Source organism: Mobula birostris, chromosome 6 (assembly GCF_030028105.1).
Source record: "Mobula birostris isolate sMobBir1 chromosome 6, sMobBir1.hap1, whole genome shotgun sequence".
NCBI classification, from domain to species: domain Eukaryota; kingdom Metazoa; phylum Chordata; class Chondrichthyes; order Myliobatiformes; family Myliobatidae; genus Mobula; species Mobula birostris.
The window spans coordinates 185,523,149-185,535,545 of record NC_092375.1 but is presented as its reverse complement, the minus strand read 5'-3'; the positions used below and the strand labels follow the sequence as shown (position 1 = coordinate 185,535,545).

The window sequence follows — 12,397 nt, the reverse complement described above, 5'->3', positions numbered from 1 at the left end:
ACCTTTGGCTGGCCCTGTAGAAGCCACTGTGTCTGAGTGCGTTGTCATCCTTAGGAAAACTGTTTGAATATTATTTGTATAAATATTACTACATTTTATAAATAGCTGGGTTTTACTGATAGGAGTTAACATTCCCTGGAATTTTGAGCCAGTCAAGAAAATCATGTAAGTAATTTACAAAGAATGTGCTGCATACTGTTGTGTTCTCAGTAATGGGAAGAAACATTGAACTTGATTTTAACCTTGCTAGCAGTCTTCTACATTATATTTAAAATTTTATCTAATCGTGTCTATTGTTATTCTGTTTTCACTCCTCATTATTGTTGTCCCTATACACTGTTCACCTGATGTCCTTCTGCAACTTACTCTCATAATCGTAGAAACTACACAAAACATAATTTTCCATTCCTTTCAGGTTCAAAGGTTCATTTATTATCAAAGTATGTATGCAGTATTCAACTCCGAGATTCTCCAGATAGCTACAAAACAAAGAAAACCCATGGCTGTTGTTCAAAGAGAAACAGCAAACTCACTCTCCTGCACAAAAAAATTAACGAAACGCAACAAGAACATTGAACCCAACCCTCTCTTCCGCACACTAAACACAACAACGACGTTGACCCCCAAACTCCCCTCCCTCAATAAGAATAGGTTAATAAAAACTCCAAGCCATTGTAAAAATTATAAACTGTATTAAGTAACTTCCTATTTTGCCTTTAACTTTAACTCCTCCTGTCAATGTTCCACTTGACTGAAGCTGTTGACTCTGTTACGTTTAAGACCACTAGCCTACCTGGCATGATGCCCTAGGGGTTATTTCTCACATGTGAGTACAAAATGCAGTCAACAGAGCCGATGGCTATCAGTATGCAACATCAGAGTGCAAAAACTCAAGCTGCCCTTCCACTCACCAACCTAGCGTCAATAAGGCAATGGCTGCACTTGTATTGGCCAAAATAAAAACTCAGTCAAGATTAATCCTCAAGACCCCACTGATCTACGTGGATTGTAAACATGAGAAATTCTGCATGTGCAATAAATACAAAGCAACATACACACAATGCTGGAGGAACTCAGCAGGTCAGGCAGCATCCATGGAACTGAATAAACAGTTGGTCTTTCAGGCTGAGTCTTTGCCTGAAACATGAACGATTTATTCATTTCCATAGGTACTGCCTGACCTGCTGAGATGCTTTACTTTACTTTACTTTATTGTCGCCAAACAATTGATACTAGAGCGTACAATCATCACAGCGATATTTGATTCTGCACTTTGCACTCCCTGGAGTACAAATCAATAGTAAATAGTAAAAATTTAAATTATAAAGCATAAATAGAAAAAAAAAGGGAAAGTAAGGTAGTGCAAAAAACCGAGAGGCAGGTCCGGATACTTGGAGGGTACGGCCCAGATCTGGGTCAGGATCCGTTCAGCAGTCTTATCACATTTGGAAAGAAGCTGTTCCCAGATCTGGCTCTACGAGTCTTCAAACTCCTGAGCCTTCTCCCGGAGGGAAGAGGGACGAAAAGTGTGTTGGCTGGGTGGATCGTGTCCTTGATTATCCTGGCAGCACTGCTCCAACAGCGTGAGGTGTAAAGTGAGTCCAAGGACGGAAGATTGGTTTGTGTGATGTGCTCCAGCATTTTGTGCAATATGGATTGGCGATTTTGTGGAAAAAATATCCTCAAGAAAGTCATAGAAAGCTTCAGCTCTGTAGTCGAGGACAGAAAATTGTCTTCTATATAGCATATCACTGATTAATGTAGAGTAGGATATTGATTTTATGATTTCTGTTCTAGTGTTTGAAGTTAGCAGCTGCAAATCAAGCACATGGTTTGACCTTATTAGCAGAAAGATGAAAGAAAGAATAGATTAATGTGATAATTCTCTTGGGGATTTATTCATACAGGCTTAAACATAACTTTAAGAGAATTAGATTCAAGCACTCTGACTAAAATTTGATTCATTTTTGTTATTGAAGTTGAAATAATTAATGCTATGTCAAACGTGAACAGACATTGCCTGGTTTATGGAACCATACAGTCAGGAAGGAAGATCTGAAGTGATTACTGTACATTGTACTAGTAATATTAAATAGTAACATTGCTTCATTTATAGAACCATGAACTAATACACAATGAGGAAGAAAGATCTGAAGTAGACATTGCAGTGAATTCTATTTGATTTCCTGTTTAATATTAGAATTCAGTCTGTTTTAATGACAAATGAACATGGAAGCGTTAATGATCGGGGTAGAAAGGTTGTCCACTCTAAATGAGCATCATAGTCCTTGCTATGATGGTACTTTTCTCTAATATTTATAACTATATGCGATATGGCTGCAGACTTGATCCAAATTTGCAATAGTCTTGGGAATTTTTATATGCAGGTACATTGGGAAAATCAGGTTGATGCTGGATTCCAAGAGATGGAATTTGCAGAATACATGTGTGTTTTTAGAGCAGCTTGTAGCTGAGCCCACTAGAGATCAGCCCTTCTGGATTGGGTGTAGTACAATGACCCAGATTTGATTAGGGAGATTAAGGTAAAGGAACCCTTAGGAGTCAGTGATCATATTGCGATAGAATTCACCCTGCAGTTTGAGAGGGAGAAGATGATGGCAGAACGGCAATGGCCGGAGCTTCTGGGAGCAACTTGGAAGGTGCAGGATAGATACAACCCAAAGAAAATGAAGTATTCTGAAGGGAGGATGAAGCAACCATGGCTGACAAGGAAAGTCAAAGAGCAAAATATAAGACCGTAAGACATAGGAGCGGAATAAGGCCATTCAGCCCATCGAGTCTGCTTCACCATGGGAATACCAATGCCTTTGAACGGAAAACCCTACAAAACAGTAGCCAGCGCACAGGCGCAAGAAGCATTATAGGCATTGGTGATAGCGGAAGGCAGGCGGAGCACCACCAAATGCAGTGAGTACTTTCTCCCTGCGTCGTGGTTTTTCTTATTTTTCTAAAACATAAAGAGAGATAGGGTCCAGCGGAGCTGCCATCGTTGGAGTGGGAGCTGAGTCAGAGTGGGAACTTAGAGACTTTGACCCAAGCGGCCTTGACGAGAAGACGCCAAAGAAACAGGTGAGAAGGGTAGGTTTTCCCTTTTGTTATTGCTGATTTGGTCTTAGTTGCCCATTGTACAGTGCAGGCAGGATGGCAGAGACGGCAGTGGAATGCTTCTCCGGTAGGATGTGGGAATTCATGGAACCCGATAGTCTCCCTGATGACTACACAGGCAGGAAGTGCAGCCAACTCCAGCTCTCAAAGACCGCATTAAGGAGCTGGAACTGGAGCTGGATGAACGTAGGATCATCTGGGAGGCAGAGCAATTTATTGTGTACAGTTCTGGTCACTGAATTATAGGAAAGATGTCAATAACATTGAGAGAGTACAGAGGAGATTTACAAGAATGTTGCAAACACGAGGAAATCTGCAGATGCTGGAATTTCAAGCAACACACATAAAACTTGCTGGTGAATGCAGCAGGCCAGGCAGCATCCCTAGGAAGAGGTACAGTCAACGTTTTGGGCCGAGACCCTTCGTCAGGACTAACTGAAGGAAGAGATAGTAAGAAATTTGAAAGTGGGAGGGGGAGGGGGAGATCCAAAATGATAGGAGAAGACAGGAGGGGGAGGGATGGAGCCAAGAGCTGGACAGGTGATTGGCAAAGGGGATACGAGAGGATCATGGGACAGGCGGCCCAGGGAGAAGGAAAAGGGGCAGGGGGGAACCCAGAGGATGGGCAAGGAATATAGTGAGAGGGACAGAGGGAGAAAAAGAGAGAGAGAAAAAATTATATATATAAAATAAATAAATAACGGATGGGGTACGAGGGGGAGGTGGGGCATTAACAGAAGTTAGAGAAGTCAATGTTCATGCCATCAGGTTGGAGTCTACCCAGACGGAATATAAGTTGTTGTTCTTCCAACTTGAGTGTGGCTTCATCTTTACAGTAGAGGAGGCCGTGGATAGACATGTCAGAATGGGAATGGGATGTGGAATTAAAATGTGTGGCCACTGGGAGATCCTCTTTCTCTGGCGGACACAGCGTAGGTGTTCAGCGAAACGGTCTCCCAGTCTGCGTCGGGTCTCACCAATATATAGAAGGCCACATCAGGAGCACCGGACACAGTATATCACCCCAGCCGACTCACAGGTGAAGTGTCGCCTCACCTGGAAGGACTGTCTGGGACTCTGAATGGCGGTAAGGGAGGAAGTGTAAGGGCATGTGTAGCACTTGTTCCACTTACAAGGATAAGTGCCGGGAGGGAGATCGGTGGGAAGGGATGGGGGGGACGAATGGACAAGGGAGTCGCGTAGGGAGCGATCCCTGCAGAAAGCAAGGGTGGGGGAGGGAAAGACGTGCTTAGTGGTGGGATCCCGTTGGAGGTGGCGGAAGTTACGGAGAATGATATGTTGGACCCGGAGGTTGGTGGGGTAGTAGGTGAGGACAAGGGGAACCCTATTCCTAGTGGGGTGACGAGAGGATGGAGTGAGAGCAGATGTGCGTGAAATGGGGGAGATGCGTTTGACAGCAGAGTTGATGGTAGAGAAAGGGAAGCCCCTTTCTTTAAAAAAGCAGGACATCTCCTTTGTTCTGGAATGAAAAGCCTCATCCTGAGAGCAGATGCAGCGGATCGTAGGAATTGCGAGAAGGGGATGAAATTTCTGCAAGAGACAGGGTGAGAAAAGGAATAGTTCAGGTAGCTGTGAGAGTCCGTAGGCTTATAGTAGACATCAGTAGATAAGCTGTCTCCAGAGATAGAGACAGGAAGATCCAGAAAGGGGAGGGAGGTCTCGGAAATGGACCAGGTAAACTTGAGGGCAGGGTGAAAGTTGGAGGCAAAGTTAATAAAGTCAATGAGCTCAGCATGCGCCAATGCAGTCGTCGATGTAGCGAAGGAAAAGTGGGGGACAGATACCAGAATAGGCTTGAAACATGGATTGTTCCACAAAGCCAACAAAAAGGCAGGCATAGCTGGGACCCATACGGGTGCCCATGGCTACACCTTTAGTTTGGAGGAAGTGGGAGGAGCCAAAAGAGAAATTATTAAGAGTAAGGACCAATTTCACTAGACAGAGGAGAGTGTCCCATGATCCTTTCATATCCCTTTTGCCAATCAACTTTCCAGCTCCTGGCTTCATCCCTCCCCCTCCTGACTTCTCCTATCATTTTGGATCTCCCCCTCCCCCTCCCACTTTCAAATCTCTTACTATCTCTTCTTTCAGTTAGTCCTGAAAAGGGGTCTCGGCCCGAAATGTCGACTGTACCTCTTCCTAGAGATGCTGCCTGACCTGCTGCGTTCACCAGCAATTTTTATGTGTGTTACTAGAATGTTGCCTAAGTTTCATCTCCTAAGTTACAGAGAAAGGTTGAACAAGTTGGGTCTTTATTCTTTGGAGCGTAGAAGATTGAGGGGGGACTTGATAGAGGTATTTAAAATTATGAGGGGGATAGATAGAGGTGACATGGATAGGCTTTTTCCATTGAGAGTGGGGGAGATTCAAACAAGAGGACATGAGTTGAGAGTTAAAGGGCAAAAGTTTAGGGGTAACATGAGGGGGAACTTCTTTACTCAGAGAGTGGTAGCTGTGTGGAACGAGCTTCCAGCAGAAGAGGTTGAGGCAGGTTCGATGTTGTCATTTAAAGTTAAATTGGACAGCTATATGGACAGGAAAGGAATGGAGGGTTATGGGCAGAGTGTAGGTCGGTGGGACTAGGTGAGAGTAAGAGTTCGGCACAGACTAGAAGGGCCGAGATGGCCTGTTTCCATGCTGTAATTGTTATATAGTTATAATTGGTAAATAAGTCTTTTGAACAGGTGGTTACACCCAGAGTGCAGAATTCAGGGAGTAAATGGGTGAACACTGAGAGAGGTAAAGGGAGAAGGAAGTCAGTGCTGGGTCCCCCTGTGACCATTCCCTCAGCATCAGGTATATCCCTTTGGATACTGCTGAGGGGGGTGAATTAACTGGGCAAGGCAGCAGCAGCCAGACCAATAGCACTGTGGTCAGCTCTGAGCCTCAAGGCTAGGGTGAAGTCAGGTGGAACAATAGTCATAGGGGACTCAATAGTTAGGGGGACAGACGGGAGATTCTGCGGCAGTAAAAGAGATGCCAGGATATTGTAATGCCTCCCGGGTACTAGGCTCCAGGACGTCTCTGAACGGTTGCAGAGGGTGAGCAGCCAGAGGTCATGGTAAATATTGGTACCAATGACATAGGTAGCAGAGGTGTAGAGGTCCTATGCAGTACGTTTAGGGAGTTAGGAAGAAGGCTAAAGAACAGGACCTCCAAGGTGGTAATCTCCCGGTTACGCCCGGTGCAATGAGCTGGAGAAGATTAGAACAGGAAGATAGTGAAGATGAATGAGTGGCTGAGCAGATGGATCAGGGAGCAGGACTTCAAGTTCTTGGATCATTGGAACCTTTTCTGGGGAAGGGGTGATCTGCTTAAGAGGGATGGGTTGCTCTTGAACTGGAGGGGAATTAATATTCTGGGAGAGCAGTGACCTGATAGAGGTGTATAAGATGAAGAGGGGCATTGATTGTGTGGATAACCAGTGGCTCTTTCCCAGGGCTGAAATGGCTAACATGAGGGGGCATAGTTTTAAGGTGCTTGGAAGTAGGTACCGAGGGGATGTCAGGGGTAAATTTTTCACACAGAGAGTGGTGGGAGCATGGAATGCATTGCCAGTGACGGTGGTGGAAGCGGATACAATAGGGTCTTTTAAGAGATTCTTGGATAGGTACATGGAGCTCAGAAAAATAGAGGGCTATCCAGTAGGGAAATTCTAAGCAGTTTCTAGAGTAGGTTACATAGTCAGCACATTGTGGGCCGAAGGGCCTGTAATTCGCTGTAGATTTCTATGTTCTATAAAATGTAATGGACTCGGCCCAGTACATCACCAGTAAAGCCCTCTCAATCCTTGAGCGCATCTACCTGAAATGCTGTCGTAGGAAAGCAGAATCCATCATTGAAGATCCTCACCAGCCAGTCCATGCTCTTTTCTCGCTGCTGTCCTCAGGTAGAAGGTGCAGGTGCCTCAGGATTCTCACCATCAGGTCCAAGAACCATTACTACCCCTCAACCATCAGGCTCTTGAACAAAAGTGGATAACTACACTCTCTATTGAGATGTTCCCACAACCAACGATCTGATTTTAAAGACTCTTTATATTGTTATTTCATGCTCTCATTATTTCCTACTGTTTATTTTTATTTTCATTTGCACAGATTGTTGTCTTCTGGTTGACCTACCTGATCTTTTGTTGATCCTGTTATAGTTATATTCTATAGATTTACTGAGGAACCCACAGGAAAATTAATCCAGGATTGTATGTGCTGATGTATATGTACTCTGATAATAAAATTTACTTTGAAATTTGAACTTTTTTTGCTTGTTCATTCATTTTGTGCCACGTTGTATGACATGGGTGATCATGGTCTCTCTGCGACCATGATTGTTTTTGGCAAATTTTTACTACAGGAGTGGTTTGCCATTGCCTTTTTCTCGGCAATGTCTTTACAAAGACGGGTGACCCCAGCCACTTTCAAACACTTCAGAAATTATCTGTCTGGCCACCGAAAAAACTGGTCACCATAACCAGGATATGTGATTTGCACCAGCTGCTCATACAACAATCCACCACCTATTCCCGTGGCTTCTCAGGACTCTGATCGGGGGGCTAAGCAGGGGCTACACCTTGCCCAAGTGTGATCTACCAGCTAGCAGAGAGAAGGAGCGCCTTAAACCTCCTTTAGTAGAGACATATCTCCGCCCTGTCACCCAGAGAAATTTGCAGGAGGCATAAAGAAAGTCAGATTAGGAAGATTGGATTGCTAACGAGCACTTTAATGAAACAGAAGATTATATGCTAAAGCACTGAATATTAGAATTTATATATTGTTGAGCTACTGGTTTCCAATTCCTCTGCCATGCACAATAAGAAATATACATTAATTCAGCATCTAATGGCATGAAAGTGCCCACTCACTTTACATAATGTATGTTATCTGTTGATTATCATATGGGTTTTTGATTTATACTTGCAGCAGGAAACTATTCAGCAATGATATTGGCTCTAATCCGGCTCTACCTGTTATATCAATATAATTGCTGTATCTTCGGCAAGCTACTTTTCAAACTATATATCTCTGAGTCTTGGGTGACAAGATGGAGATACGTGTAAGGCACTCCTTCCCTCTGCTAGCCTATAGGTCACCCTTGGGCAGAGTGTAGCACCTACTTAGCCCCTCCGCTCTCTGATCAGGGTCACATGAAGCCATGGGAGCAGGTGATGGATGGTCGTATGAGCAGTTGGTCCACATCAAAAGTCCTGGTTATGTGACCACTGATGCCAGGCAGACAATCTCTGAAGAATATTGATAATGGCTGGGGTCACCCATCTTGTAAAGACACTGCCCAGAAGACGACAATGGCAAACCACTTCCATAGTAAACTTTGCCGAGGACAATGATGGTCCCGGAGACCATGATCGCCCACGTCATACAACATGGCACATAATGATGATAATAGTCTCTGAGTCAATAAATATCTGAAACCAAAACTTTTAAAAAAAGATGCAGAATTGTCTGACAAGTTCTCCTGATGTCTATACGATGCATTGAAGGAGAACAACATTGTCCTTATGACAGTGAATTTATAGAAAATTTGATAAAGCTAACAAAGTATAAAAAAACTGGTATCAAGTTCAAGTTCAGGTTTAAGTTTAATTGTGATTCAGCCACATGAGTACCCGTGAACACAGCCAAACAAAACAGAGCTACTGCAGGGCCAAGGTGCAATATCCAATACCAACTGTCATACAAAGCACAAGGCACATAAAACACATCTCTCTCTCTCTCTCTGGCTATCTATCCAATAGGATGATGATGGTTCCTTTCAGTCAGTTAGTGGGGTGGGATACCCCACTCCTCAGAAAAGAACAGCGTGTGCATGAATGGATTTTAGGTGAGTAGGGGGTTGCACAGGTCCAGACCCACCCTCTCGACATCCCCTCCCGGATCCAGCAGCATGGTGGGGTCCAAGATGGCTGGGGCAAGTTCTGTTGCAGTGAATGGCCAGACCAAGCTTCGATGCAAGGGATGCCCTTTCCACGTTTCATGGCACTTGTTTGCTAGATGGCCGTTGACCCTACGAGAGGGTTCATCCGCCCTTTGACAGGTCTAGTTTTTCACTCTGCAGGGTGCCTAGCCACCCTCGTCACCAGGCAAGCCTGGTGGGGGAGCCGGTTTAGTCGCCGACCACCCGACCATGCGACAGGTAGTGCTGGGTTACATGGTACCAGTAGCACTCCGACGAGTGACCTGACCTGAAAAGCACATATAAGATATCAGCAAAATACAGTCCAAGTCCCTGAGTACAGGAATATTGCCTCAGTCTACAGTCCTGACACAATACGGCTTGTCTTTTGCCAAGCAAACAGTAGGGGGCAGCACCATCTCCAGCTTGGATGCCGCACCACACCGCCTCCAGCGGGCATCACTGACTTTGATGCCTCTCTTCTGGGCAGCTGTAGACAGGTGACACCGTGGCTTGAGGTCTAGCCTTCTCTACTACCGAGGCCACGCAGCTCCCCCACTGTCCGCCCCTGCTGTTCACCAATAAATCAGTGAATCAGACTTGCAGCATTCCACAGTAACAACGTCCAACAGGGTCTTTCAATCTCAAGAAAAGAGACCCAGCTGATCACTAGCTGTTGGACTGCACACTACCTTCATGCACCAACCCCTCCAACATCTCTCTGACGCAGGCAGCAGCACGATCCGCACCAGGTCCAGCTCCTTCAGTTTCTTCGCCAACAAACAACTCACTGATGGGGTAGACCTGCAGTACTTTAACTTCTTAGTTTAACTTCTTGGTCCTAAGACCAGCAGAGTCCTATGATCATGAAAAATACATTTAAAAAGGGCACTATCACCTTTGGTTGGCCCTGTAGAAGCCGCTGCAATCAAGGACACCACCATTCTACTAAGATGGTAACCAGTAAGATGGTAGCGTGTTTAGTAAGTTCAAGCAGGAGAAAGAGATTCTAATGTTGCTAATTTTATATTTATTCATATTATAAATAGAGTTGATAATTGTTCCTTAATCAAGCAGTCTTTATCAATGTATGGCAAATGTGAGATGCATTGCAGCTGAATATATTGAAATTTTATAGCGTGAGATTAGTAGTGATAAAAATCTGTCAGTCTGTCATTGTGAAACATTTTCTTACTGCAGGGTTTGTCAACAAGCTAATCACATTTACAAGTACACCGTGTAACCAGCAAACTTCAATTGTATTCCTTCTGTCAGGTTTCTGTCTTTCCGAGGAATTAGTAACTTCTTGAAGACCAATGCTCACCACATTTTTTACACAATAGAGGATTACAATCTGTAGCAGTTGATGAAACACCATTAACCTCAAATGTTAACCCTGTTTTTCTTCTTTCATGGTACTGAGTATTTTCTGTTCTTCCTATCTTTAAATTTATCTTAAATAATCATTACTTCCAAAGTTTTCAAATAATTAAATTGTGCAGAATCGTAATTTATTTAATGTTGGATGTCAGTGACACAAACACTTTAAAATCTTGCTTGACAATCTACATATCTTGTTTGACCATTTGATATCACACTCGATTCCTAAATGATTTGCTGGACATGAGAGTCCAGTCAGATAAAGCACAGTTCTGCCTCATTGATGAATAATATTCAGAGTTTACCGAGGATAATTTCATTCTTCATTTCCTCATAACCTTTATTACAACTTCATACCCAATAGCTAATTCTACTGGAATCCAAAAGATGCTTTTGCATTGTAAGCTGTGTTGATGTTGACACCAAGCTGAGAACAGATTGCAGAATAGCTACCATCATCTGCAAGATTGCGTTGTTTGTGTTGTCAGTCTAAAGAAGGTTGAATCATTGGATTCTATTGAATGCCCTTGCTAAAAATAACATTGAGCAATGAATTTGGATAGGTACATGGGTTATGAGAATGAAGAGTATAGTGACCAACACTAAACTAGGCATGACAACCCGCCTCAGAGTACTGAACTGTTACATTTATCCTGTTTATGGATCAGAATGTTGGAAAATATCTAGTAACATGAGGAAATGAATTGAAGCAGCAGAGATGTGGTTTTTGAGGAGGATGCAAAGAATATTATAGACGAAACGAACATCTAACGAGGATGTCATGAACAGAGCAAGCACAAAAAGAGAAATAATGTATGAGATCATGGAAAGGCAATGTAACTTCATTGGACATGTGATTAGGAAAGAGGAGTTAGAATGCACGGTAATTATGGGAAAGATTGAAGGGAAGAAAGCAAAAGGAAGGCAAAGACAAATGATGATGGAGACAGCAGCCAGAGAATTGGAAATGAATACCAATGAATTGATCCACTTGACCCAAAACAGGAGTGTGTGGGCCATGGCAGTCAAAGCTCAAACTGGGCATGGCACCTGATGATGATGATGACATGGATCAATAGGACTAGGTAATTTAAATGGTTCAGCATGGACTGGATGGGCCAAAAGGCCTATTTCTGTGCTGTAGTTTTCTATGACTCTATAATTCTAATTCCATTTTCATATATATCCCACTAAAAGCAGTATTTGGTCCAGATCACCCTTAAAAGCCTTCATTATGTGCAATAAGCAAAGTTAATCTTGTAATAACCATTAAAAATTTCTACTTCATCAGCTTAATGGTTAAATATCCCCAAAGTGAGAAAGGGATAGCCACAATGGGGTAAAAGCACAGAAAGATAATCAAAAAATGCAATAAGACTGTGGAGAAATGAAGGTATGGCTTCATACAATATTTATTTATAGGGATTTTCTTTACATCTGAATAAATATACAAGGGTATTGGCTGATCTGGAGGATCTGAGTTATAGAGAAAGATTGAATAGGTTAGGACTTTATTCCTTGGAATGTAGAAGATTGGGAGGAGATTTGATAGAGGTGTACAAAATATGAGGGGTATAGATAGGGTAAATGCAAGCAGGTTTTTCCATAGAGGTTGGGTGGGAATGCAACTAGAGGTCATGGGTTGTGAGGGTGCGGAACGATCTGCCAGAGCAAATGGAGCACACAAGCTTGATTTCAATGCTTAAGAGAAGTTTGAACAGGTACATGGATGGTAGGGGTGTGGAGGGCTATGGACAATGGGTCAGTGGAAGTGCAGGTCAATGGATGTTGGCAGCTTAAATGATTTGCTATGGATTAGATGGGCCAAAGGACCTGTTTCTTTCTTGTGCTTTTCTATGACTCGATGACACTTCAAGTAATATTATATGCATCTGTATATAAATAATGATACATGGATTGATGTATAATGAGGATTTAACACAAACCTTTGCCATGTGCAACA

At 43.3% G+C, this 12,397-nt stretch overlaps 1 protein-coding gene across 4 annotated transcripts in view; it reads right to left on the bottom strand.

The window, feature by feature from the left end:
* The window catches only part of LOC140199642 (ceramide synthase 6-like), a 311,186-nt gene that overhangs the window by 60,943 nt on the left and 237,846 nt on the right, over positions 1-12,397 (bottom strand). The gene's annotated exons all lie outside the window — the stretch shown is intronic.